The sequence below is a fragment of the Mus musculus genome, chromosome 2 (assembly GCF_000001635.26).
Source record: "Mus musculus strain C57BL/6J chromosome 2, GRCm38.p6 C57BL/6J".
NCBI lineage: Eukaryota > Metazoa > Chordata > Mammalia > Rodentia > Muridae > Mus > Mus musculus.
Window position 1 is genome coordinate 143,863,251 of NC_000068.7, and position 25,433 is coordinate 143,888,683.

At 43.8% G+C, this 25,433-nt stretch overlaps 1 protein-coding gene, 1 long non-coding RNA gene and 1 pseudogene across 5 annotated transcripts in view; 2 read left to right on the plus strand and 1 right to left on the minus strand.

The window, feature by feature from the left end:
* Window positions 1-25,433, minus strand: part of Bfsp1 (beaded filament structural protein 1, in lens-CP94) — an 88,692-nt gene that overhangs the window by 36,723 nt on the left and 26,536 nt on the right. The gene's annotated exons all lie outside the window — the stretch shown is intronic.
* Window positions 76-9,566, plus strand: Gm33648. Of its 3 annotated transcripts, none has more exons than XR_375039.4 (3): window positions 76-164; window positions 1,175-1,296; window positions 7,290-9,566. It is a non-coding gene; the product is annotated as a predicted gene, 33648 (long non-coding RNA). The 3 variants fall into 3 exon arrangements; XR_866788.3 differs by lacking the exon at window positions 7,290-9,566 and adding an exon at window positions 4,224-5,057 and having other exon boundaries at window positions 1,175-3,250; XR_375038.4 differs by lacking the exon at window positions 7,290-9,566 and adding an exon at window positions 4,224-5,057.
* Window positions 16,552-18,259, plus strand: Gm11686 (annotated as a pseudogene).

The following is a 25,433-nucleotide window of genomic DNA, read 5'->3' on the forward strand; positions in this document are numbered from 1 at the left end:
AGCAGAGGGCCTGGCACTTTCTCCTGTCCCTTCCAACTTTCATTATGAACTTACTTGTTTGTTGTTGATTTCAGGCTTTTAAAGGCGTTACAATAATACCATGTTGCTGAGGCTGTCTCGGGGAGGGCTTCCTAACTATGCATGCAGATAAAATGGCCTAGCATGTAAGTGTTGAGCTGTCCTCCTAGTAATTTCTTATGACTGTTTGGGTGTATTTGTGAGGACTTGACAACTTGTATAGTGACTTAGGAAGACTGGTGATACTGACCTACACCGTTGCTCTCTCACCAAGGAGGTGAGGTTAGATGCTTCAAACTTAACAGAAATCCTTACAGTCTAAGGACTTAGTAAACTATCCAGTTCTCAAATAAATATTCTCATTATGTTTCATTTTAACTTTTATTATGGAAATGGCAGTTGGAGTTAAAAAACAAGCTTTGAAATATATACAATCACTCAATGTGATAGGCTTTGAAAAATTCAAAAGTAAAATTAATGTTGAAAATATTGAACTATTTGATGAGATTATTCCAGGATATAAATATTTATCATATTAAAATATTTATTTAAAGATCATTATCAAAGTCTGGAGAGATAACTCAGTAGGTAAGCATGCTGTACAATCACGAGAACCTGTGTTCAAATCCTCGGCACCCACGAAACGCTGGACATGGCTAAATATGCCTATAACTCAGCAATGGAGAGGGAGGTACAGTGATGGAGAAGCAGCAAACCTTCAGTTCAATAAGAGACCCTTCGTCAAGGCAGTGAGGAAGACACTAAATGCTCTCCTCCGACCACAGCATATACGTGCACACATTTCACATTTCTATAACCACATACTTAGCAGTACATGTGTATCACCCACAGTTTTAAAAACCATTATCAAAAGGACTGGTCTCTTATAAATTAAGGCTTAGCAACACCATATATTACCAACCATATGGATTACACATAATTATGCTACAAATTAAAGTTACTAAAAATAGGGAAAATCACTGAGATCTTTGTTTAGTTTATTATCACTCCAAGAAGCCTATATAATAAAGGATTCAGTCTGGAACAAAGCAATGTATGATCTGTATGTGTGGTGACATGGTCATATTCTCTCTCTCCCTCCCCCCCCCTCTCTCTTCCTCCCCTCCTCCCTCCATCCTTCCCTCTCTCTCCTAAGACATTTAGGTTTTCATGGCCAAGTGGAGGAGAGCATGATGTGAGTATTTTGAAGGTTTCCCACACACTGCTGGTGATGAATTGATTTCCAACTTCCCAGAGAGCAAAACCCACATGTAACAGGTACGATAAATCACCCATGGCCTTTGACATCACATGTTAGTCAGTTGTTGCTACAGAACAAACGACCCCAAAGAGTCGAGAAATAACACATATTTATCACCACTCTCTGGGTCCCCAGCCCGGCTGAACAGTTCTTCTAGCTGCAGGTCTTTTGATCGGCTGAGACAGCACCATAGCTCTTGTCCTTCCTTCTGAGTTAGCAATGTCAGAAGCCGTGCCAAACAGGTTCATCCAGGTTTTCCTCGGCAGTGAGTCCACTCACATCCTGTTGCTAAGTCAAATTACAGGCTCACAGACAGCCCAAGCGGGGAGTTACATGGGAGTCTGAGGAGATGACTCAGTAAAGTGCTCTCTGCTAAGCCTGAGTACCTGAAGTCCCCCTCATCCCTGCACCCATCTCGTTCAGGTGGAAGGAGAATTTGGTGTCACAAGTCTATGTAACCCCAATTCTGGAGCTGGGAGACAAGCAAGCAGATGTAGGGTGCTCTCCAGCCAGCCAGCTTACTGAACCAGACAATATCGTTGAATGGGGCCAAATTACTTGAGCTGAAGTTCAATGAGAGACCCTGTCTCAGAGAATAAGGTATAGGCTAAGAGAGAAAGACAGCTGGAGTTGAGCTCTGGCCTCCCTCTGTGCACACACAGAAGGGCATACGTACATACAAATGGATGAAGTGGGGTGGAATGGCTCACTCAGACCATGACAAGGATTTAGATATATTATCCCATCACACTAGTGTAAAGAATCGATACCAATTCTCTCTACAGCACAGAATAATCCCATTGGAAATAAATATATCCCAGAAATATACCAAAGGAGAAGGACAGCATAGTTCCCATATAATATGGTGCAGCAAGTATTTTTCAGACTACCTACTAATAAGCTGGATGTGGTGATAAATCCATCTAACTCAGCTAATAACTGAGCAAGGTGATGTCCCTCCTGTCAAGAAATAAGACATAGTACAGGCTATAATCTTCCTCCCAAGTTGCTTTGAGTCAGCAGACAAGAACAATAGTTTATATTGGCATGTAAGCTGTTTTATGCCGTGATAAGAATACCCCAATGTTAGGGGCGTAAACAACAAAGATTTGCTTACTGCTCCTGAGACGCATCAGTCCGGAGTTAGCTGTAACCTTTGCCCTGTATACTTACTAAGTAGCTACTGTTCCTGAGTACTGACGTTCATCTTAGAGAATGATAGCATGGCTGGTTTTGAACATTTCCAGACAATATCATTGAATGGGGCCAAATTACTTGGCCCCACTAAACTCCAAATGCACTTCTAAGTCAACAGAAGGGACTGTGTGCTGGTCAACAACCAGAAGGAACAGAGCTTCATCTTCACCTTCATCATCATCATCATCATATATGTATGTGCTAAAGCAATCATGAATGAATGAATTAGTTGGGTCTAGAGACATGTTAGGAGAGCATATCAACAGGCCATAGGACAGTTTCACTAAATAGAACTAAAAGACACTGGTTTAGGGGCTAGAGAGATGGCTCAGTGGTCAAGAACACTCACTGACCATGCTTCCAAAGGACCCAGGTTCAATTCCCAGCACCCACATGGCAACTCACAACTGCCTATAACTCCAGTTCCAGGGGATCCAACACTACCACACAGTCATACATGCAGAGGAAACAACCATGCCCAATAAACTAAAAATAAAAGATGCTAGTTTGGGGGTGGGGGTAGAAAACGAGTGTTATTAGAATCAAAAAGACACAAGGTTAAATTCTAGAATTTAGCAAGTGATTGAACCAACCTGGACTCAGTATGGCAGTGAGGAAAAGGCAATGAGAACTCACAGATACAGCCAAGTCCGCACACTTCTCTTGCACACTCACATCCCCTATCCCAGAATCATTGCAGGGAGCACCGTTCCAGGGAGCACCATTCCAGGGAGCACCATCTTCCGTGCTTGGATTCTGGCTTGTGTAACTCAGGTATGACCTCAGTGTAATTGTGAGATAGCATCCCAAAAATCCCAAGTAAGAAACATCCTATTAACAGATGGAGAGGGGTGGTGCTCCCTAACGTCTAAGTTTGATTTCTTGGTAATAATACCATTATACCTTGAATAGGGTGGCATCTCAAGGCAGTTTTAATTTGCATTTCTCTGCCTGCTAATGATGTTGAACACTTTAAAGAATGTTATTAACCAAGGTTTTTGGTTTTGTTTTTTTGTAATCTCATTTTTTTTAAGGTTTATTTATTTATTATATGTAAGTACATTGTAGCTGTCTTCAGGGCGTCAGATCTTGTTACAGATGGTTGTGAGCCACCATGTGGTTGCTGGGATTTGAACTTTAGACCTTCGGAAGAGCAGTCGGGTGCTCTTACCCACTGAGCCATCTCACCAGCCTTTTTTTTTTTTTTAAGATTTATTTATTATTATATAAGTACACTGTAGCTGTCTTCAGACACACCAGAAGAGGGCGTCAGATCTCATTACAGATGGTTGTGAGCCACTATGAGGTTGCTGGGATTTGAACTCAGGACCTTCGGAAGAACAGTCAGTGCTCTTACCCACTAAGCCATCTCTCCAACGGTTTTGTTTTTTAATGATTGATTTAATAAAAAAAAAAAAAAAAACTCACATGTCCTTCTTGCTTGCTATGGGCTAAATTGTACCTCCCCCAGCCCACTCACACCCCGTACACCTCACATGAATGCCATTTCACTTGGAGATGGGACCTTTAACAAGGCAATTAGGAATAACTGATAATAGGGCGTGCCTTCTCATGGCTGGTGTCCTTTTGGGAGGAGATTAGAACACAGGCACACAGGGGAAGAAGACAACCAGAGAGCCCCTATGACGCCTCGATGTCAGATGGCCAGCCCCTAGGCCAGGAGAAGTCTGATGTTTAAACTGCCTGGCCTGTGACGCTTGCTCTCATCCTTTCCCACCACATATAGCTGTCTGCCACCAGAGGGCAGCAGGCATATGCCCAGCTGCAGTGCTTGAAGCCTTCCTGGCAGATTGTACCACTTCGGAAGGCAAGACTGCCTGCCCGGGAAAGCCTGGAAAGACTAGAAGACTCTTGGCTTTAAGATCCCTGCTTAATGTAGCCCGTGGTCCAACCAGGCCCCAAGTCTAAGGACTTACAGCAATGCATGCTCAGTGTCCTGGGAGTGGTAAGTTAATATGAAGGGTGACATCACACTCAGAAGTCACTCCAACTGTACATGCACAGTTGACTCCAAGAAGCTTCTGGAAAGTGAAACTTGAGAGTCAAGCAGTACAAAGCGATCAGTATGATGCTATGTCTCCTATTCTCTTTGACCAACTGGAGGATCAGATGACCCAGATTTACGTGAGGACAGTTGGCCTCTTGGAACGCACGATGCTGAAAACAAGAAATACTGGAGAGAGTGAGAGTGTTACTGCAACCGTTGCTGAAATTTGAATGTGGAATGTGGACTAGCGAATTATATCAAAGCAGATTTAAAACTCCTTATCTTGATCACTGTATTTAGGACATGTGAAAGCTGTCCTTTGGAAACACACTGGGTTGGGAATAAAAAGGTAGGGATGGAGTTTAGACACATACAAATAGATTCATAGACTAACAAGGCAAGTCAGCCAACGTGTAAAGAGATGATGGGTTTGGTCAGGGGTACAGAGGGAGCCCCTCACTTCTTCCCTCAAGTTTTCTGTAAGTTTAACATTATAACAAAAGACAAAATTACAACCTCAGATCCCAAGAACTTCAGGAAAATTGTGATGATAACAAATAGATGTATAATTATACATATATGCATATATATTATTTGAGAATTTCATATATATGTATATATATATATATATATATATAGACAATGTATTTTGATTTTATGTAACCCTCACACCTCCTTCACCTCCTCCCAGGTCCCTTCCAAGACTCCCTCCCAACTTATGTCTTCTTTTTACCTTTTAAAATATTTATTTATTTTATTTTATTGTGTGGGTGTTTTACCTGTATGTATGTATGTATGTATGTATGCATGCATGCATGTATGTATGTATGTGTATATGTTTGTATGTGCCCCATGTACATATTTCATGCTCATGGAAATCAAAAGAAGGTGTCAGATCCCCTGGAATTGGAGTTATGTGGGTGCTGGGAACTGAACCCAGGTCCTCTGTAAAAACTACAAGTGTTCTTACCCACTGAGCCATCTCTCCAGCTCTCTTTCCTCCTCCTCCTCTCTTCCTCCTCTCCTCCTTTTCCCCTCCTCCTCCTCTTCCTCCTCCTCCTCCTTCTATAAACAAATAATGCATCAAGTCTATCAATGCTGCTTATATAATATGGATGAGGAACCATCCACTGGAGCTTAATAAACTGGCCAGGGGCCACATCCCTAAGTAACTGTAAAGCAAATTGCTCCTCTTCTTCTTCTCCTTCTCCTCCTCCTCCTCCTCCTCCTCCTCCTCCTCCTCCTCCTCCTCCTCCTTCTTCTTCTTTTTTAAGATTTATTTATTTTATGTATAGGAATGAGTACACTGTAGCTGTCTTCAGACACACCAGAAGAGGGCATCAGATCCCATTACAGATGGTTGTGAGCTACCAACGTGGCTGCTGGGAATTGAACTCAGGACCTCTGGAAGAGCAGTCAGTGCTCTTAACCACTGACCTATCTCTCCAACCCAGCAAATACCTCTTAGTAACAATTAAAAATGCAAGAAATGATCCACGGATGCCCCAGATGGAGTGGCCTCAGCAACCACAACGCCACTGACAGCTATGAGCACTGTTTCAGTCTGCCATATAACTTTATCACGCTGGAGCTCTTAAGCGATATCAAGTCTTGTGCTTCTTGCACATAAGACAATGGGACACATCCTTAGGATGTTATTGATGTTCACACCAACTCATCCTCACTCTGGCTGTGAAGGAAGAGTCACCCTACCCAGGGCCTCTGAGATGTAGAGATGTGTCATTGTCCCTACAGGCCTCGCCATCCTGGCTGAGTATAGAGAAGCCTCTTTCACAGCTAACTTCTGTGAATGTCAATCTCCCCCTGCTAACCAGATTTTTGCTCTGTACCTCTCTTTAAGATGTAACACTGATGGCTCGGCAGTGAAAAGCACTTGTTGCTCTTGCAGAGGACCCACATTCAGTTCCCAGAACCCACATGGTGGCTTACAACCATCTGTAACTCCAGTCCCAGGAGATCCCACACTCTTCTTCTGGCTTCCATGGGCAGCGCATACAGGCAAAACACCCACACACTTAAAATAAAAATGAAAAAGGAAGACATTGTAAGCAGACACTTTAGGCTGGATGGATGTGATGCTCAATGCCTTAAATCAGATGCCGAGGCAGGCGGGCAGATCCCTGTGAGCTCAAAGTCAGCCTGGTCCAGAGGGCAAGTTTCAAGCCAGGGGGGCCACAGAATGAAACCCTGTCTGAGGGGAATAAAAGCGGTTGTTTGATTCATGGCAATCAGGCAAAGGTGCCTGATGACCTGAGTTCTAGCCCCAGAACACACAAGGTGGAAGGGGAAAACCCTCCCACAAAGGTTATCCTGTGACTTTCATAGCTGTACTGTGATATGCACACACACACACACCTGCGCACACACACGTACGCACATAAAATGAATAAACAAGAATGCAATTTAAAAAAATTAGAGAGACTCTTTCAAGCCTTGCTTTATATCAGTTAGAAGATGGATCCTCCAGAACTGAGCACAGACACCTGGGAAGGCATTTCTGATGGAAAGGCACACTCACATTTAAACGCACAGTCAGCTGTCCTGCTGCACCCCTGCAATCCCAGCACTCACAGGAAAGAGAATCAGGAGTTCAAGGCAGTTGTGGCTACACAGCGGGAGTGGGGTCAAAACCAGCCAGACCAACACGGCATCCGGTTACAAAAGCAAACGTAACAAAACAAACTTAAACATACATTGGAGGTGGCCATTGCTTTGGGGGACTCTACGGTGTGAAGGTTGTTTGTTTGTTTGTCTGGATTTTGTTTGTTTATATGTTTTATCCAGGACTACTTCCCCATGCTATCAGATGACACTGACTGAAATATTTCACAAAGGAACAACCCCAAGGATGATCCTCTGCCTCGATTTGGCTGAAATTGAAAGAATGATATCCTATGCTGCCTATCTCATCAGCTGTTTCAAGTCCTGCACAGGAGTACAGGAAGGGTTGTGTGGAGACTATACTAAGCTCTAATCCCCAACTCTCACACTTAAACTCCCCCCTAAATTATATTTAGTTTCTCTCTGTGTTTCCCACTGTCACTCCTCCCTGGGCACTTGGCTGTATTTTGTTGCTTCCTTGGACATTGTCCATAACCCTAGATACTATCCCTGCCTTAAGCTTTCTTCTGTTAAGCCTTCTTTTTATCCCGTCTATTTCCCATTAGCTACACAGGAACTCAGCGATCCAGTATCTCACTCATCAACTACTAAAACTTCTGACACACCTCGAAGCCTGGTTTCAAAAGGCAGGGGTAGGTGAGGGGGTGTGAGAGAACCTTGGAAACTCAAAATGAAAGATGAGATTGTTGGCTGTTGGGAGGGTCATCTTGAAACTTTCTCTGGGAAGCTAGAGACCATGTGACCACAGATAAAGCCTTGCCTGGGCTCGCTCTTATCAGCAGCTCAGAGGAGGGCCTGGCCTCGCACTCCAGCTTCGCTGACTGAACTGTTTCAAAGGGCAGAGTCAAATTTAGCAGCAGTCTCAAATTGAAATATACTTTGCTCTCCACTTTTCCCCACATTGATAGCTAGATTTATGTCATCATTCATCATTAGAGGACCTATAAAAGAACAGAGCACCAATACATCTTTGGTCACATGGTATCTGCAGCAGGCAGGAGAATGGCTGTACTTATAAGACATGAGAAAGGGAAAAACTAAGTCCCTTGAAAAGGGCTGAGAGGGAGGGAGGAAGCGATCTCTAGGTGACGAGGACACATCCCAGGCCTCCTCAAAGGAGGCTGTGGCTTTTCAGATATGAGCCTAAAACAAAACCCAGTCGGCATCCAGGCTGACTCCAGTTGCTTATTTTGTTCTGTGGTCAGCCTTTGCTGAACACAGCAGTCTTCACCCCAGCCGCAGAGCTGTAAGTGGCCCTTGTGTCTAAAACGCTCTTGGACTGTCCTTGGTGACCCTAACTATATGACCTAGCAAGGATAATTAAAGAGGGTGTTTTCTCCCAGGGGAGAGAGCAAAGGCACAATTGTGTCCTCCAAAGTCCAAATTTTGGAATATTTAGAAGATTCGCTTCGCTTCGTTGTTGTTGCTGTTGTTGTTGTGTTGCTTTTTGAAGTGCTGGGATGAAACCCAGGACCCTGTGCGTGCTAGGCAAATGCTCTGCCACAGAACTCCCTCCTCCACCAGCATCTGGCAGCATCTGGAGGCAGGGTTCATCAGCAGATGTGTCCCAGGACAAGACCCTCATGAGCATAGAACCGCCTATCTCCCAGGAATAAGGCAGCGAGCGCTTCTGCAGCCTGGTATCACTGTCTTGTCTTCTGCACATGCCCACTTCTTCTCCAGCTTTCCTCTGCAGGTTAGAGCAGCAGGAGGCCTTCTGCTGAGGTAGATGATGCCCTTGCGCTTCCCAGCTTCAAGAACCATGAGACTAGGGAGAAGAGAGTAGGTTAGAAGACTTCCAGCAGAGAAGGTGGGAGTAGTCAAGACATGGCCTGAGGGAGATGAACGAGGAGCTATGCACGCTGCAGAAAGTGGTGAGGGTGTCCTGGAGGCTTCAGTGGTTGTTATTATCAACCACAGTAGGCCAGGTCCTGTTGATTCCTGGTGGCTGTGATGACTACTGGGAGTGACCCCATCGGCTCTGGCAATCCTGGAGCCCCAGCATAACAAAAAAAGAAGGTCTTGCTCTCTGGCTCCTGAAGATGTAAGCAATAAAGCTTTTGCCGCAGAAGATTCCGGTTTGTTGCGTTCTTCCTGGCCGGTCGCGAGAACGCGTGTAAGAGGTCCTATCAGTCTCTCCTATATACTAAGGCTTTGTAGATATGCCTGCAGCTGGAGACCCAGAGGATTGACTGCTGCACCTCCTGACAAGCCTCATGCTTCCATTTTCCACTATCCTGACTAGCTTTTCCACATGATGCACCATGTCCCCCTAAGCCTTATGAGAGAAAAGGTAGTGGACTCTACCTAAGCTTGGGTCCCTTCTGATGAAGCTTCCTGAAGCAGTTATTACACTGTGAGGACCCAATCATTTTCCTGTCAGCCTTTGCTTAGAATCTACTTGTTTTGTTTGGTTATCAAATGCCTGTTCTTGAAGAAAATAAATTCGAGCTATCATTCAAAAATAACAAAAGATTTTTTTTTTTAACCTGTAAACCAAAAACTGGAATTATAGCTCATTTAGGTAAAATGAACAAGCACTTAACATGAGAAAAGCCCTGGCTTCAGTGTTTAAGTGTCAAAGCAGACACAACAAAAACAAAGCCAGAAGCTGAAACAAACCTCTATTCTTCATAAATTACCCACTTTCAGGTATTGTGTTACAGCAACAGAAAATTAAGATGGTGACGCACACTGGATCTGAACAAGCCACTCATCCAGGGTTTGCTGTGTGCTGTTCTAGTAAACTCTGTGCTGTATTCCAGGATATCACAAAGACACCAAACCAAGGAGCCCAAGTCTGCTTAGCGGACGTGATTTGACTGAGTCATCTGCTGTCATTGGTCTGGAGATGCTTCGGAGCAGCTCATGAGAGTCGACTGCTAAACTTGCAGGAACCTGCTGTGTGCTTGGCTTGGCAGCAGCAGCTTGAAGTCAGTCACAGTGAGGGTGTTTACACCATAGGAACTGACAAAGCCTGAAGTGAGGGTGTTTACACCATAGGAACTGACAAAGCCTGCAGTGAGGATGTTTACACCATAGGAACTGACAAAGGCTAGCCTGCAGTGAGGTGTTTACACCATAGGAACTGACAAAGCCTGCAGTGAGGATGTTTACACCATAGGAACTGAGAAAGCCTATCCTGCAGTGAGGGTGTTTACACCATAGGAACTGACAAAGCCTAGCCTGTAGTGAGGCTGTTTACACCATAGGAACTGACAAAGGCTAGCCTGCAGTGAGGGTGTTTACACCATAGGAACTGACAAAGCCTAGCCTGCAGTGAGGGTGTTTACACCATAGGAACTGACAAAGCCTGCAGTGAGGCTGTTTACACCATAGGAACTGACAAAGCCTGCAGTGAGGGTGTTTACACCATAGGAACTGACAAAGCCTGCAGTGAGGTGTTTACACCATAGGAACTGACAAAGCCTGTAGTGAGGCTGTTTACACCATAGGGACTGACAAAGCCTGCAGTGAGGCTGTTTACACCATAGGAACTGACAAAGCCTGCAGTGAGGGTGTTTACACCATAGGAACTGACAAAGCCTGCAGTGAGGCTGTTTACACCATATAACTGACAAAGCCTAGCCTGCAGTGAGGGTTTTTACACCATAGGAACTGACAAAGCCTGGCCTGCAGTGAGGGTGTTTACACCATAGGAACTGACAAAGCCTAGCCTGCAGTGAGGGTGTTTACACCATAGGAACTGACAAAGCCTAGCCTGTAGTGAGGCTGTTTACACCATAGGAACTGACAAAGGCTAGCCTGCAGTGAGGGTGTTTACACCATAGGAACTGACAAAGCCTGCAGTGAGGGTGTTTACACCATAGGAACTGACAAAGCCTAGCCTGCAGTGAGGGTGTTTATACCATAGGAACTGACAAAGCCTGCAGTGAGGGTGTTTACACCATAGGAACTGATAAAGCCTGCAGTGAGGGTGTTTACACCATAGGCACTGATAAAGCCTGCAGTGAGGCTGTTTACACCATAGGAACTGATAAAGCCTGCAGTGAGGGTGTTTACACCATAGGAACTGACAAAGGCTAGCCTGCAGTGAGGGTGTTTACACCATAGGAACTGACAAAGCATGCAGTGAGGCTGTTTGCACCATAGGAACTGAGAAAGCCTAGCCTGCAGTGAGGGTGTTTACACCATAGGAACTGACAAAGCATGCAGTGAGGCTGTTTGCACCATAGGGACTGATAAAGCCTGCAGTGAGGGTGTTTACACCATAGGCACTGATAAAGCCTGCAGTGAGGCTGTTTACACCATAGGAACTGACAAAGCATGCAGTGAGGCTGTGCACCATAGGAACTGACAAAGCCTGCAGTGAGGGTGTTTACACCATAGGGACTGACAAAGCCTAGCCTGCAGTGAGGGTGTTTACACCATAGGGACTGACAAAGCCTAGCCTGTAGTGAGGGTGTTTACACCATAGGAACTGACAAAGCCTGCAGTGAGGGTGTTTACACCATAGGGACTGACAAAGCCTGGCCTGCAGTGAGGGTGTTTACACCATAGGAACTGACAAAGCCTGCAGTGAGGGTGTTTACACCATAGGAACTGATAAAGCCTGCAAGTAAAGATGTCTTCTTATTGGCAAGTGAACTGTTAAAATTATAATTATTTACTGTTTTCACAAAAATTATAACTATTTACTGTTTTTATATTACTTAAATAATGTTAATTCCTGATGACTGAAACTTCTAGGAAAAAGAAAAAGAAGAAAACCTGCTGGCACACTTTGCCCAGCCTCTGTGAGCACAAAGAAAGAAGTTGGACTTCCTGAGCATATTAATTTAACTGATGCTGAAATTTTAAAATCCTAATTTTAAAACTTAGATGAAGAAATCCTGAGATGGTTTAGTGGGTAAGGGCCCTTGCCATGAAAACCTTACTGCCTGAGTCAGGGCACCAGAGTCCATGCTAGAGAAAGAGAGAGGGAGGGAGGAGGGAGGGTGAGGAGGAGGAAAGAAGAAGAGAGGGGGAGAGGGAAGGGGAAGGAGAGGGAGAGGGGAAGGGGAGGGAGAGGGGAAGGAAGGAAGAAGAGAGGGGGAGAGGGAGGGAGATAAGGAAAGAAGGAAGGAAAGAAGGAAGGAAGAAAGAAAAGAAAGAGAAAGAAAGAAAAAGAAAGAAAGAGAGGGGGGAGGGAGGGAGGGAGGGAGGAAGGGAGGGAGGGAGGGAGGGAGGGAGTGAGGGAGGGAGGGAGGGAGGGAGGGAGGGAGGGAGGAAGGGAGGGAGGGAGGGAGAGCAGAGAATCTTCTATAAGCTAACTAGCTAGTCACTTTGAGTACACAGAGCAGCAGAAACAACGAAAAGGCCCTGCCTCAGAGGGTGGGTGAGAACCAAAACCCAAATGCTGTCCTCTGACGTCCACATGTCCACCATGGTACTTCTACACCTCAGATTCACATACATTCACACACGCGCACACACACCAGTAATCAGCGAAATTCACACACACACATCAATAATCAGAGAAAAAAAAACTTTAAAATCTCAAACTAAAATTAGAGCCTGTGACTCAGGAGTTTGGTTCTTGTTTTACATTGGCTCAAAAGTTCCTGAAAATTAATTTATGATAAATTGCCTTATAAAGTTAAAATGCCTTTCAATATTTTATAGGGCATTTTCAAAACCTGGTGAAGTCAGCCAGTAAACTAAGTCTGACTCTACAGAGAGAGAGAAAGAGATGATCTCAAAATAGTCTAAGCCCAGCTGGAAAAATTCTGTCTGTATTTTTTGTGCAAAGGGAGACACAACTCCTGGCTAGTCTCAAGATCTTTTTCCCCTGAAATAATAACTGACCCTCGGTTCTGTTGGTTTTGGCCACATCTTCTTTCAAAACAGAAATTTTGTAACTGCAATGACCTAACTTGGGAAACAACTTTATAACATTTTCTAGGAACCACAAAACATTTGTTTTCCTGTTTTTGGAACAACAGGGGAGGTAAGAGCAGAGGATAATATTTTACATTGTAACAAAAGAAGAAAAAAAAAAGCCTGACAAGGTCAGCTGCTAGAAGAACATTCCAGTTCAAATAAGGGTCACCCAGGGTCCATGAAATGTTGTCTTTCAAACTAGAAATGAACACGCCACACCCAGTGTCTGGTCAGCTAGAAGCCTATATCGGTTCAACTAGTTACTGCAACCGAAACGGTGCCGTTTACTTACCATATAATAAATTTTAAACTGGGCAACTAGCTTTGACAAAGTCAGCAAGAACATACATCTGCAAAAATATCACCAGATACTCTAAACAACGAGGCTAAGCGGCCTCCCTGGCCTGCAAAGCTAGACTTGTACTGAAGAACAGCTCAGACAGGAAAAGCGAACACCACTGAACAGTCAGAAACAACAGTCAGAAACAGTCAGAAACAGTCAGTCAGAAACAGAAAAAGGAAAGCCTCTTGCATGTGACTCTGATTTCAGCTGGATGAGAGCAGGCCATGGCATTCACATCACATTATGCAATATTATTGCTGGGAGATCACAAAGAAAAATCTATAAACTCATCTATCAGCAAACCCCGATAGGCAAAATGTTCTCCAAAGCCTATAAAAAAATGAACCAGGGAAGATATTTGAAGTAATTCGATGTGCTGTAGCAAAGGGCATATGTAATTAAAGCCACGAGCACTTGAGTTAGCTCATTGAGGTTTAAAGCCTTCATGATTTGTTACTAACGCTTAAGATCTCTGAGCTTTATGGACCTTGGCTGAAAATTGAGAATAACACTAGTGTCCAAAGAGTTACTGTGAGGGCTAAATGATGTACTTAGGACAGTGTCTGGCACATGATGAGTCCTTAATAGACATCAGACATTATTTTTACAAGTAGCCTGATTTATTTTAACATTGGTCTTAGTTTGGAGTTCCTCAGAAGCTGACCTTGAAGCAAGAATTCAAATACAGGTCATGTATCTGGGACAAGAGCCAGGAAAGAAAGGGGAAATGAGGCCTGAAAGAGAAGATGGGCCCTGATGGGACTGTGGCCATAGTGCCACTGTGGGCAACCCTTGCCCCACTGAGCTCTAGGGGACAGACAAAAGACATAGAGCAGAGCCAGCCCAGGAAAAGACTTTGGATGCTGACAGTAGACAACTCTGCCACCTGTCAGGATAGAAATGCTCTGCTGGTGAAGGCAGAATACTCAAAGCACAGGAAACAGCAGGTGGTGCTGAGGAGGCAGCCTTCAGTGTGGAGAGGTAACTACCAAAGGCATGCAGGAGCCCCGCTGAAGTTCCTGCATAAAGTGATGTGGAGAGATTAAAATGGAGAAAGAAAAGTCCCACTGCCCAGTGATATCACAGCTGTCACAGTAATGCGTTCCTTATGTTTCTGTGCAACACAGGTGTGAGCATGCCTCCAGCTTTGCCAGGTATGGTAAAAAGTATGGTATCATAATTGCAGAGTCTACAATACTCGTTAACAATAATAAGTGACTGAAAAGAGAAATGAAAGAAAGAAAGAAAGAAAGAAAGAGAGAGAGAGAGAGAGAGAGAGAGAGAGAGAGAGAGAGAGAAAGAAAGAAAGAAAGAAAGAAAGAAAGAAAGAAAGAAAGAAAGAAAGAAAGAAAGAAAGATCTACATGTCACCCACCTTCTGGCAACCCAAGACCTTGCAGCTCCAGGGGCAGCACAAACCCCCTCCAAAGAGCGTGCCCAGAAGGAACACACTTGAGCACTAGGCTGTCATCAAATCCCCTTGACCACGGAGTCGGCTGGGAGGAAGACAAGACAGCAGTACGCTGGTGTTTACTGTGGGTGTCCAGTCCAGCAAGCACCAGATCAAACAGGCTGTGAAGCCTCTATGACACTGATGTAGTCAAAGTCAATACCCTGCTAAGACCCGATGGAGAGAAGAAGGCCTGGCTGGATGTTGACAACAAAACTGGGATTGTCCTAAACTGACCCCAGCTGGCTACTTTTAAACAGACACTTTTTCGCCATTAAAAAAAAAGAAAGAAAAGAAAATGCATCATAAAGGTGTATGAAATTTTCAAGGGACAAATAAAAACACTTTTTAGAAATATTCAGAAAGCAGACTGGAGCTATGGCTCAGTGGTTAAGAGCGCTGTCTGTTCATCCAAAGGTCCTGAGTTCAAATCCCAGCAACCACATGGTAGCTCACAACCATCTGTAATGAGATCTGGCACCCTCTTCTGGTGTGTCTGAAGACAGCGACAGTGCACTCATATACATAAAAGATATAAATCTTTAAAAAATATATTCAGAAAACAAAACTTCATCTTTCCAGGTGGGTGGGGTAAAGAGACTAGAAATGTAGTTTAGTGTAGAGTTCTTGCCCAACATGTTCAAGGCCCCGAGTTCTATCTCCAGCACTGAAAAAAAATTTTTTTGAAGGGTATGACAGTACATGCCCCTAATCCTAGGATTCTGGAGGCTGGAGCAAAAGTAGGGGCTGGCAAGATGTCTCAGTTGTTTAGAATAATCATCTTACAGAGGATCCAAGTTCAATTCCTAGTACCCACACAGTGGCTCACAACTCCATTTCCAAGAGATCTACCATCCTCTTCTGACCTCTGTGTGTACCAGGCACATACATGGCACACATATATACATGTGAGCAAAACACTCCTCCACATAAAGTAAAGTAAATAAATAAACCTAAAACAAATTTTAAAAACCTATCCTTACTTACTGTGAATCAGTATGCTAGGCTGGTAAAAGATTGCCTAATTTCCTCTTGTACTTGACTTAATCATGAACCCAGAGCAACAAATACTAGATAGATGATAAGTAGATAGATAATAGATAGATGGATGGATAGATAGATGGATGGATAGATAGATAGATGGATAGATAGATAGATAGATAGATAGATAGATAGATAGATAGATGCATGCGCACACACACACACACACACACACAACTTGAATGAGAAGTTTCCCCCGTAGGTCTCCATTTTGAACACTCTGTTCTCAGTAGCAGTGTCTGGGGAGATTTGGGCTGTGCACCTTTGCTGGAGGAAGCACTGGAGGTGAGGTTTTGAGAGGGCAAAGCCTCCAAACACGTTCCCTTTTCTCTCTGCTCTGTGCTTTTGTGTGGAGATGCCTGCTCTCAGCTTCTCACTCCTGCCCTCATGCCTGGCTCTGCTACTGTGCCCCACTGCCGTGATGGACTCTGAACCCTCTACTACCATGAGCCAAAATAAACTCTTCCGTACGCTGCTTTTGGTCGTGGTATTTTCCCACAGCTCTGGAGAGTAACTAATACAGGTGCACCAATAGGCAGACTGCTCTAGGTGTGAAGGAGACTGAGCCATCTCGATTAGTGTTCTTTAGTGATGTATGCCTGATTGTTTTAATGGACCAACCCTCCAGAGAAGCTAAGGCAACAACAACAAACCAAAGCTCATTTATGCTGGTTTTAGTTTAGTTATCTTATTTTTGTAATGTTGGGGATCGAACCCAAGGGGTTTTGCCCATACCAGGCAACTACCTTGCCATTGAGCTTCAAGTCCAGTTCCTCTGTATTGTTTTGGATGGAGGTAATAAGGCAAGAAATAAAGTATGCCACTTTTAAAACCTTTTACATAAGCTTTCATCAGATCAACACAGAATTGGGGATAATATGTGGAGTTTAAATGCTCAGTCTACTTTGAGCCTTTCACTTCCTCTTTGATGCTTATCACTTGAAGCTAAAGCTGTATTCATTTTTCACAGTGCCATGTTTCAGCCAAGCATTCATGAAAAAAGAAACCATCCCTCTTTCCTCCAAAATTTCTAAGCTTTTAGCAGCTGAATAACAGGTTTCCCCAGCAACTGAAACCAGACAAGGCTTTAGGACAAATAACATGATAAGACTTTCCCATGCATCCAGACAGAGAGGCAAATGCTAAAACCATTACTAGCACTGTAAGCTCCATCCAAAGCAGAGAACTACACCTATTGCTTCTGAGGTTGTTTGTGTCCTTTTTATGTAAAAAAGAGCAGAATTCATACGTGTGGTCATCACTGCTACAATAAATGACTATCGAGGAGCTTTGATAAGGAAAAGGCTGAGACATGGAGAGATGGCTCAGTGGTTAAAAGCACTGCCTGTTCTTCCAGAGGTCCTGAGTTCAAATCCCAGCAACCACATGGTGGCTCACAACCATCCATAATGAGATCTCATGCCCTCTTCTGGTGTGTTTGAAGACAGCTACAGTGTACTTATATAAATAAAAATAAATTTTAAAAAAGAAAAAAACTGATAGGCTTCACCGTTACTTTTTTTTTTTTTTTTTTTTTTTGTAAATGTGCTGCCTGGAAAAAAAAAAACCCATAAGCAACGTTTAGGACTAAACAAAATATGAGGGAAAGTTCAAATATTAGATGAAAGACACGGTGCTACATAAAGAAAATTGGGGCCAAGGAAAAGGCCTAGTGGGTAAAGATGCTTGCTGCCAATCTTAATGACCACCCTTGGAATTCACACGGTGAAAGGAAAGATAGAATTCCTGACATACCTCTATGTGGGGTGATAGACCGTGAGAGAAAGCTTGATAAGGTCGAGCTAGGGCTTGAAGCCCTGGAGACCCAGAAGGGACAGAAGAGTTTTTCCTGCTCCATGCCTCTGTCACAAAGCCACAGCCCTCCACAGAGAGAATCATGGCCTCAGTCATGGAGGGGCAGCGCCCACAAGTCCCTCCGCATGTAGATGAGGCATCTCAGGCCAAGCCAATAGGAAGTACCTGCTGTCAGGCCCAACCCACCCCCAAACCGTATATAAGATCCTATCCAGGCCACCTCGGAGCCTGTGGAGGCCTGCTGGGAACAGGACTTCTAAAAGCAAGTCTGTCTGGAAGGCTGTGGGGCAAGGCCATTTTTGCTGGCTACAAGCGAGGTCTCCGGAACCAAAGAGAGCACACGGCTCTTCTTAAAATTGAAGGCGTTTATGCTCGAGATGAAACTGAGTTCTACTTAAGCAAGAGATGTGCTTATGTGTACAAAGCAAAATACAATACAGTGATTCCTGGAAGCAAACCGAACAAAACCAGAGCGATCTTGGAAAAAGTAACTCGGGCCCACGGAAACAGTGATATGGTTCGCGCCAAATTCCGAAGCTACCTTCCTGCAAAGGCCAGTGGACACAGAATCCATGTGATGCTGTACCCATCCTGGATTTAAACTAATGGAGAGTAGATAAATAAAAGAAAAAAAATCCTATCCAGAAGGAATAAAGGTGTGTGAGAATTACTCCGAGAGCAGCAAGAGCTGTAAGTGCCTGGGAAGAGAACGCTCTCCCAAGGCTTTCGGCACTAGAAGCTCCCTGCACACCTCCCCTCCCTGCTCATGCCTTTCCTTCACTTGAACCCTCCCACCAGACTGGGCCTGAGATCTCTGCAGATAGCCTCCAGTACGCAGGCTAAGACCTCTACACAGGCATGCAAACACACACACACATACAAGTAAATAAATAAATTCACAAATAAATAAATTAAATTAATAAAAATACACAACTTTCTAAAATTTCAAATTGAAAGGAACAAGACAAACATTCAGGAGAGACGTGGGCAAAAGCCAAGCAGCTGAGAAGTTTGTATTAGTCTTCAACGTCAGCAGCAGTCTTTTCAAATAGAAGGAAAATTAGCCGCAACTAAGAGAATTGTTTCAAATGCAAGTAATTTCTCTAGAGATCTACATAAAACAGGAGGTCTTTAAGAAGGCATATTATCCCCAAACAAAAAAGCTTCAAAACTCACTATTCATCAAGAGCATCACAAATATCAAATGAACAGGTGGTATCTCCCAACAACAGTGAAGATGGAAAGGGCCCATAAATACCGGCTTCACGCAGCGAGTCCAGAAGGCTTGCCAGCCCATGAGGTCCGCCCACTGGTGTGCCTGTCTCATAGCATTTCTAGAAAGCAAGTTAACAATAGCATCACAGTTCTTTAAATGAACATCAGTAGTGGTTCTACTTCCTGGAACTTAGCTAAAAAAAAAAATAACAGGGCAAATTTATAAACTGTCAATGGTCTCTAGCAATGGATTGTGAATTGGAGACAGACAGAAGGGTCGGGGACAATTACTTTAAAGGACTGGCTCGTGTGACTGTAGGGCTGGCAAGTTTGAAATTGAAAAAGCATCAGGCAGGCCAGTAGGATAGAAACTCAGGTCAAGTTCTGTGTTTTAGTCTGGAGGTACGTTTCCTTTTCAGAAAATTAATATATGCTATAAAGACTTTCAACCAGCTGGGTGAGGCTAACTATTTAAAGCCAATCTGCTTTTACTTAAAGCAAATGATTATTAATGCTAACCATATCCCTAGCCTACCTTCACAGCAGCACGGACCCAGCAAGGCAGCACTCAGAATCACCACACACGGTCATGGTGCAATCTCAGAGAAACAAGACAGAAGCCAAAAGCCCAGTACAGTCCTGCCTCCCATGTGTGTGCTCCTTTCCTGAGAGTGTCTCATCAGCATCTGAGTCTGCCCATCACTGTTCCCTTCTTGTGGCACCTTTATCTGCATAGCCCCAGTTGCTTCTCTATTTCCTCCTATTCTTACTCGTTGTCAGCCTCCTGACAGCATCAGCTCCCACTCACTGTGTTGGAATTACTGAGACTCCTTGAAGACTGATATAGTAGAGCTCTCTTCTCTTTTCTATTCAGAGGTCAGACTATGCTTGACCTTAGCTATCGGTAGCTGGCACCACGCAGGGTCTGATGCACACAACAGACACCCAACAGCAATGGCTTACGCAGATAAGATTGAACTTCTCTGGGATAATATGGAGCCCCGAGAAGGGCAGTTCCGAGTCTGTGTAGCCTGGCCACTAGACCCAGTTCATCCCCGTCTTTACTCTGCCATCTCTATATGTGGGCCCATGTTCACAGAAAACAGCTGCCTCGTGGGTCTCACTTCTACACCCTCAGGGTCCTCCTAACAACACTTTGGAGTCTAACTCGGTTATTTTATCCCACAGCTCTCTGCTGCAACCTTCTATGTGCCAACAGACTCTCAATGGTCTCCTACTGACATGGCAAAACAAAACCATTACAAGGGATTTTGTAGAAAGGCTGGCCTAGTCTGACCCAATTCATCTGACCTGTGGTCCCTCCTCCACTTCTCTGCCTTCTGCATGCTGGTCATACTAACCACATCGTCTCTCCTTGAGCAAACCTGGCCTATTCTGCCAAACTAGATCTTCCTTGAGGCTAGAGTACACCTTCTTTAGACATTCATGGGGCTTGCCCATGGCATACTTTAATTTTCTGCCCAGATATTACTTCCTTAGGAAAGACCTTGCTGATTATACTGTCTGAAATTTTCTCCCACCTCCATCTCTTCAGTTCCCTCCAATGTCTACATTTTCTCTGTATCACTTGTCACCATTAACTTAATGTAGCTTTTACTTGTTTGCTTTAATCCCTTTTTGAGATAAAGGCTTGCTATGTCAGAAGAAAACTGGTCTTGGACTCGTGGGCTCAGATGAACCTCTAGTCTTAGCCTCCTAACTGATAAGCCTATATAAGTTTATTCCACCAAGCTGGGCATGAACTCTTTACTGATATGTTAATTGTATATACTGATTGATTACAGTGTGGTAATTCAATATATGTGTGTACAATGCATAATGATCAAATCAGAGTAATTACCACTGTGTTTCCTTAAATATACCATTTCTTTATATTGAGACTCTCAAACTCCTCCCCTCTGATTCTTTATAAAATATATAGCAAATTGTTGTGTAATCTCCCTTCTATGGTATAACATTAGAATTTTCCCCCTCTATAAAACTGTATTTTGGTGACCCTTGTCCAGTCTTCTCTGTCCTAGCTTTTTCTCCTGTCCTTAACCTCTAGTTAACTTAGTTCATTCCTGTTATCTTCTTTTAAATATAAACTCCACAAGAACAGAATTTTTTGTTTTGTTTTTTGTTTTTTGAGACAGGGTTTCTCTGTATAGCCCTAGCTGTCCTGGAACTCACTTTGTAGACCAGGCTGGCCTCGAACTCAGAAATCTGCCAGCTTCTGCCTCACAAGTGCTGGGATTAAAGGCGTGTGCCATCACCACCTGGCAAGAACAGAAATTTTTTTTCCTTTTCCCTATCTTTCTACTGTGTGAAGCACTGTCCATGCCTGTATGTGCCTGTAGCCCAGCACTGTGAGGACAGAGAAAGGACAGGTCCCTGGAGCTTTCTGCTGCCAGCATAGCTCCAGACTCATCAAGGGACCCTGCCTTAAGGGAATAAGATGGAGAGAGATAGAGTAATAATACATCTGACATTTTTCTCTGGTCTCTGCATGTACACTGGTGTGTAAGCAAGGAAGAACGCACATGCACACACTCATGTACACGTACATACACACACACATGCATATATCAGTTCCTTCCCCCCTCACACAAGAAAACAAAAATCATAGCCACGTAGATATGCATCATAAAGGGCAAGACTTGTTCAACATAAGAAAATCCATCAATATAATTTATCCTGTTCGATTAGTGGGTAACACTCCTATGGACTCTTTAAAATATTTAGTAAACTAGATAGGCATGCAGTGCTGATTAAAAACAAAACCTGAAGTAGAAACTTAAGGGTTCTTTGGAAAGTCGGTCGGATGGTGTTCTGCTGGGGCAAACACTTGAAGGAACATTTCGCTGAAGCAGACACAGAAGAGAGGATGTTCTGCTAAAGCAAGCATGTGAAAGGAACGTGATGAAGGAATCTTCAATACGCGTGTATTAGTCCGTCTTACATTGCGTGGTTGAGCTGCATTTGTCAAAAGTCCTTGGACTTGAGCTGATTGGATGCTGAGGCACGAGCTGAGGCAAGGCACATGGACGACCCATGATGACATGATGTTTGCAGAGTATAAAGAAGACTCCACGAAGTGACCGGGACAGAGCTTGGCTTGCTGTGTAACCACTGTGGGTCTCAAGTCTTCGATGATCTTCGCTTTCCCTAAAAGAGGCATAGCAGAGAACTTCTCCTGGTGATCCTGCTGGTCAAAGCTTCAAGGAAAGACTGAGAACCAAAAAAAAAAAAAAAATGCCAGGCATGGAGTCACACGCCTTTAATCCCAGCACTTGGGAGGCAGAGGCAGGCGGATTTCTGAGTTCGAGGCCAGCTTGGTCTACAGAGTGAGTTCCAGGACAGCCAGGGCTGCACAGAAAAACCCTGTCTCGGAACCCCACTCCCCCAAAAAAGGAAAGACTGAGAAAGTCCAGACCATCTGGAAAAGCATGCCTGTGGCTTTTTACAAGATGATGGAAAGAAGAAGAAAAAAGTTATGTTTTTCTGAGAAATTTAAGAAATCGGGCTGGCTTAGCAGAACTATGTGGCAGTGGTTCTGTGAGTAACTGCATGGAGGGCAGAGTTTCTTGGGAGGATAAGGCCATTACCCCATTAAGGGTAATTATTCCTCCCGCTCCTTAGCATTAGGCGGATCAACCTTTCCTGAGTAGTAATCTCTTGGTCAGGTGATTGAGAGGCACAGCTAGGTTAACTTTGAAGAGAGAGGATGGACATATAGAACATTCTCACGTTTAGAATCAGAATGACTTCTTCCAGGGCCAGAGGTAGATTATTTTTTCCCCATGAGTTTCCCCTTTATGAGCTTCAACCAAACTCTGGTGTTCATCCTCAGAAGCCTCTGAGAGTTCAGTATCACCCTCTTCAATTGAGACTGTAAGATTGTCTAGGAGATAGGTTGGATTGGTATAGTTATTAAACCACGAACATCTAGGAATCCAACTCCAAAGCTCTTCACCAAGACAGACTGGTGTCTGGGAGAGCGTTTCCTCCACACCCTCGTGTGCAGCCTCCAGTCTGGGTCCTCATCCGGGAGAAGAACAATAAGAAACCAGAGCTCCCCCTGTCATCCCAGCCTCTGGCCAGGAGAGAACCAATCGGAGTCCCTTCCCATTTCCAGACAAGGATTAGAACGGTTTGCTCTCAGGCCCCTACACTGAACTACCAGACCCATCTCTTCCTGCCTTCCTCAAAACATCATCAGCATTTAAAAAATAAAACTTCACAAGTGAGCCTGAAATTCATATGGGAGAAAATGCCTAAGAACTTTTATAAATAGCTTTCAAAATGACCTTACAATTTTTAAAATATATTACTGGGCAGAAGATGAAGCTGCGTAATACAATGCTAACCTAAATTGTGAGGAGATGTGTGTATAGGTAGATAGGTATGTATGTATATGTACGTGTATATGTATATGTATGTGTATGTGTATGTGTATGTGTATGTGTATGTGTATGTGTATGTGTATGTGTATGTGTATGTGTATGTGTATGTGTATGTATATGTATATGTATATGTATATGTATATGTATATGTATATGTATATGTATATGTATATGTATATGTATATGTATATGTATATGTATGTATGGTGGTTTGAGTAAGAATGGCTCCCGTAGGTCCTTGTTTTTCAATGTTTAGTCACTACTTAGAGGGATTAGGGGGTGTGGCCTTGTTGGAGGAAGTGTGTTTCTGTGGGGGTGGGCTTTGGGGTTTAAGAAGCCCAAGCTGGGGCAGGGGAGGAGACAGGGGCTGGTGAGATGGCTTAGTGGTTAAGGCTGAGTTCAGTTCCCAGCAACCACATGGTGGCTCGCAAACCAGCTACAGGGGGATCTGATGCCCTCCTCAGGCAGGAGGATATATATGCAGCAGAGCACTCATACGTTAAATAAATAAAATTAAAACCCAAAAAACAAAAAACAGAAAAACAGAAGCCTAATCCAGGCCTAGTGACTCTCTTTTCTTGCTGCCTGTGGATCCGGATGTTGAAATCTCAGCTCCTGCACCATGTCTACCTACCTGCCATCATGCTTCCCAGCATGCTGATAATAAACTAAACCTCTGGAACTGTAAACAAGCTCCAACTAAATGTTTTCTTTGAGTTGTGGTGGTCATGATGTGTCTTCACAGCAATAGAACACTGACTAAGACAATATGCACATGCTAGAGCAGTTTCTAAGGTGATATCTTTTTAAAAGTGAACAGTATAACTATATATGTATCTGTCTCCACGAAGTGATGAAAGCCCAATAAAAATGATATTTCACACCAATGGAAAAGACTAGACAAATCATCCTGAGACAATTAGATCTACATTTAAGAAAAATATTTAGATTACCTAATAATATATAAAACTAATTCTAAGTGAAATCTAAGTAGTAGAGAAGACCTTGTTTGTTTATTCAGTGTGTGTGTGTGTGTGTGTGTGTGAAAGAGAGAGAGAGGTAGTATATGCTTATTTTTTTCTTTCTTTCCTTTTTTTTAAATATTTTTTATTACATATTTTCCTCAATTACATTTCCAATGCTATCCCAAAAGTCCCCCATACCCTCCCCCCCACTTCCCTACCCACCCATTCCCATTTTTTGGCCCTGGCGTTCACCTGTACTGGGTGGGGCATATACAGTTTGCGTGTCCAATGGGCCTCTCTTTCCAGTGATGGCCGACTAGGCCATCTTTTGATACATATGCAGCTAGAGTCAAGAGCTCCGGGATACTGGTTAGTTCATAATGTTGTTCCACCTATAGGGTTGCAGATCCCTTTAGCTCCTTGGGTACTTTCTCTAGCTCCTCCATTGGGAGCCCTGTGATCCATCCATTAGCTGACTGTGAGCATCCACTTCTGTGTTTGCTAGGCCCCGGCATAGTCTCACAAGAGACAGCTACATCTGGGTCCTTTCGATAAAATCTTGCTAGTGTATGCAATGGTGTCAGCGTTTGGAAGCTGATTATGGGGTGGATCCCTGGATATGGCAGTCTCTAGATGGTCCATCCTTTCGTCTCAGCTCCAAACTTTGTAGTATATGCTTATGTGTGTGTAGTTGAGTGTATCTACTCGAGTGTGCCAAGGCCAGGAAGGGTCTTCCTGCATCATTCCCTGCTGTACTCCTTTGAGACCAGGTCTGTAGCTAAACCTGGAGCTTGCATTTTTTTTCCAGCTAAGTTGGTAGCCAACCAACCTCAAGGACCCTCCTCCCTCAGGTCTCCTTGGAGCTAGGGTTGCAGGTGTTCATGGGATCACTCACAGGAGGTTCCAAACTCTGGTCCTCGCAATTACATAGCAAAATGTTCTAACCACTGAGCCATCTCTCCAGCCTCGGAGAAGACTTCTTTAACCAAGCTTTAGAATAAAACTGCAAAGACTACAGAGGAAGAAGAAAGACGGTAAAGCAGAGACAAAAACTCTCCTGCACACGTTTAAGAGAATATCGGATCTATGATAGCAGGAAGAAGTGAGAGGCAGGGTGACGCAAAGAAATGCCACAGATAAATAGACGGCAAGAAACGAGATAGAATTCAGAAATACTAACACTTACAGT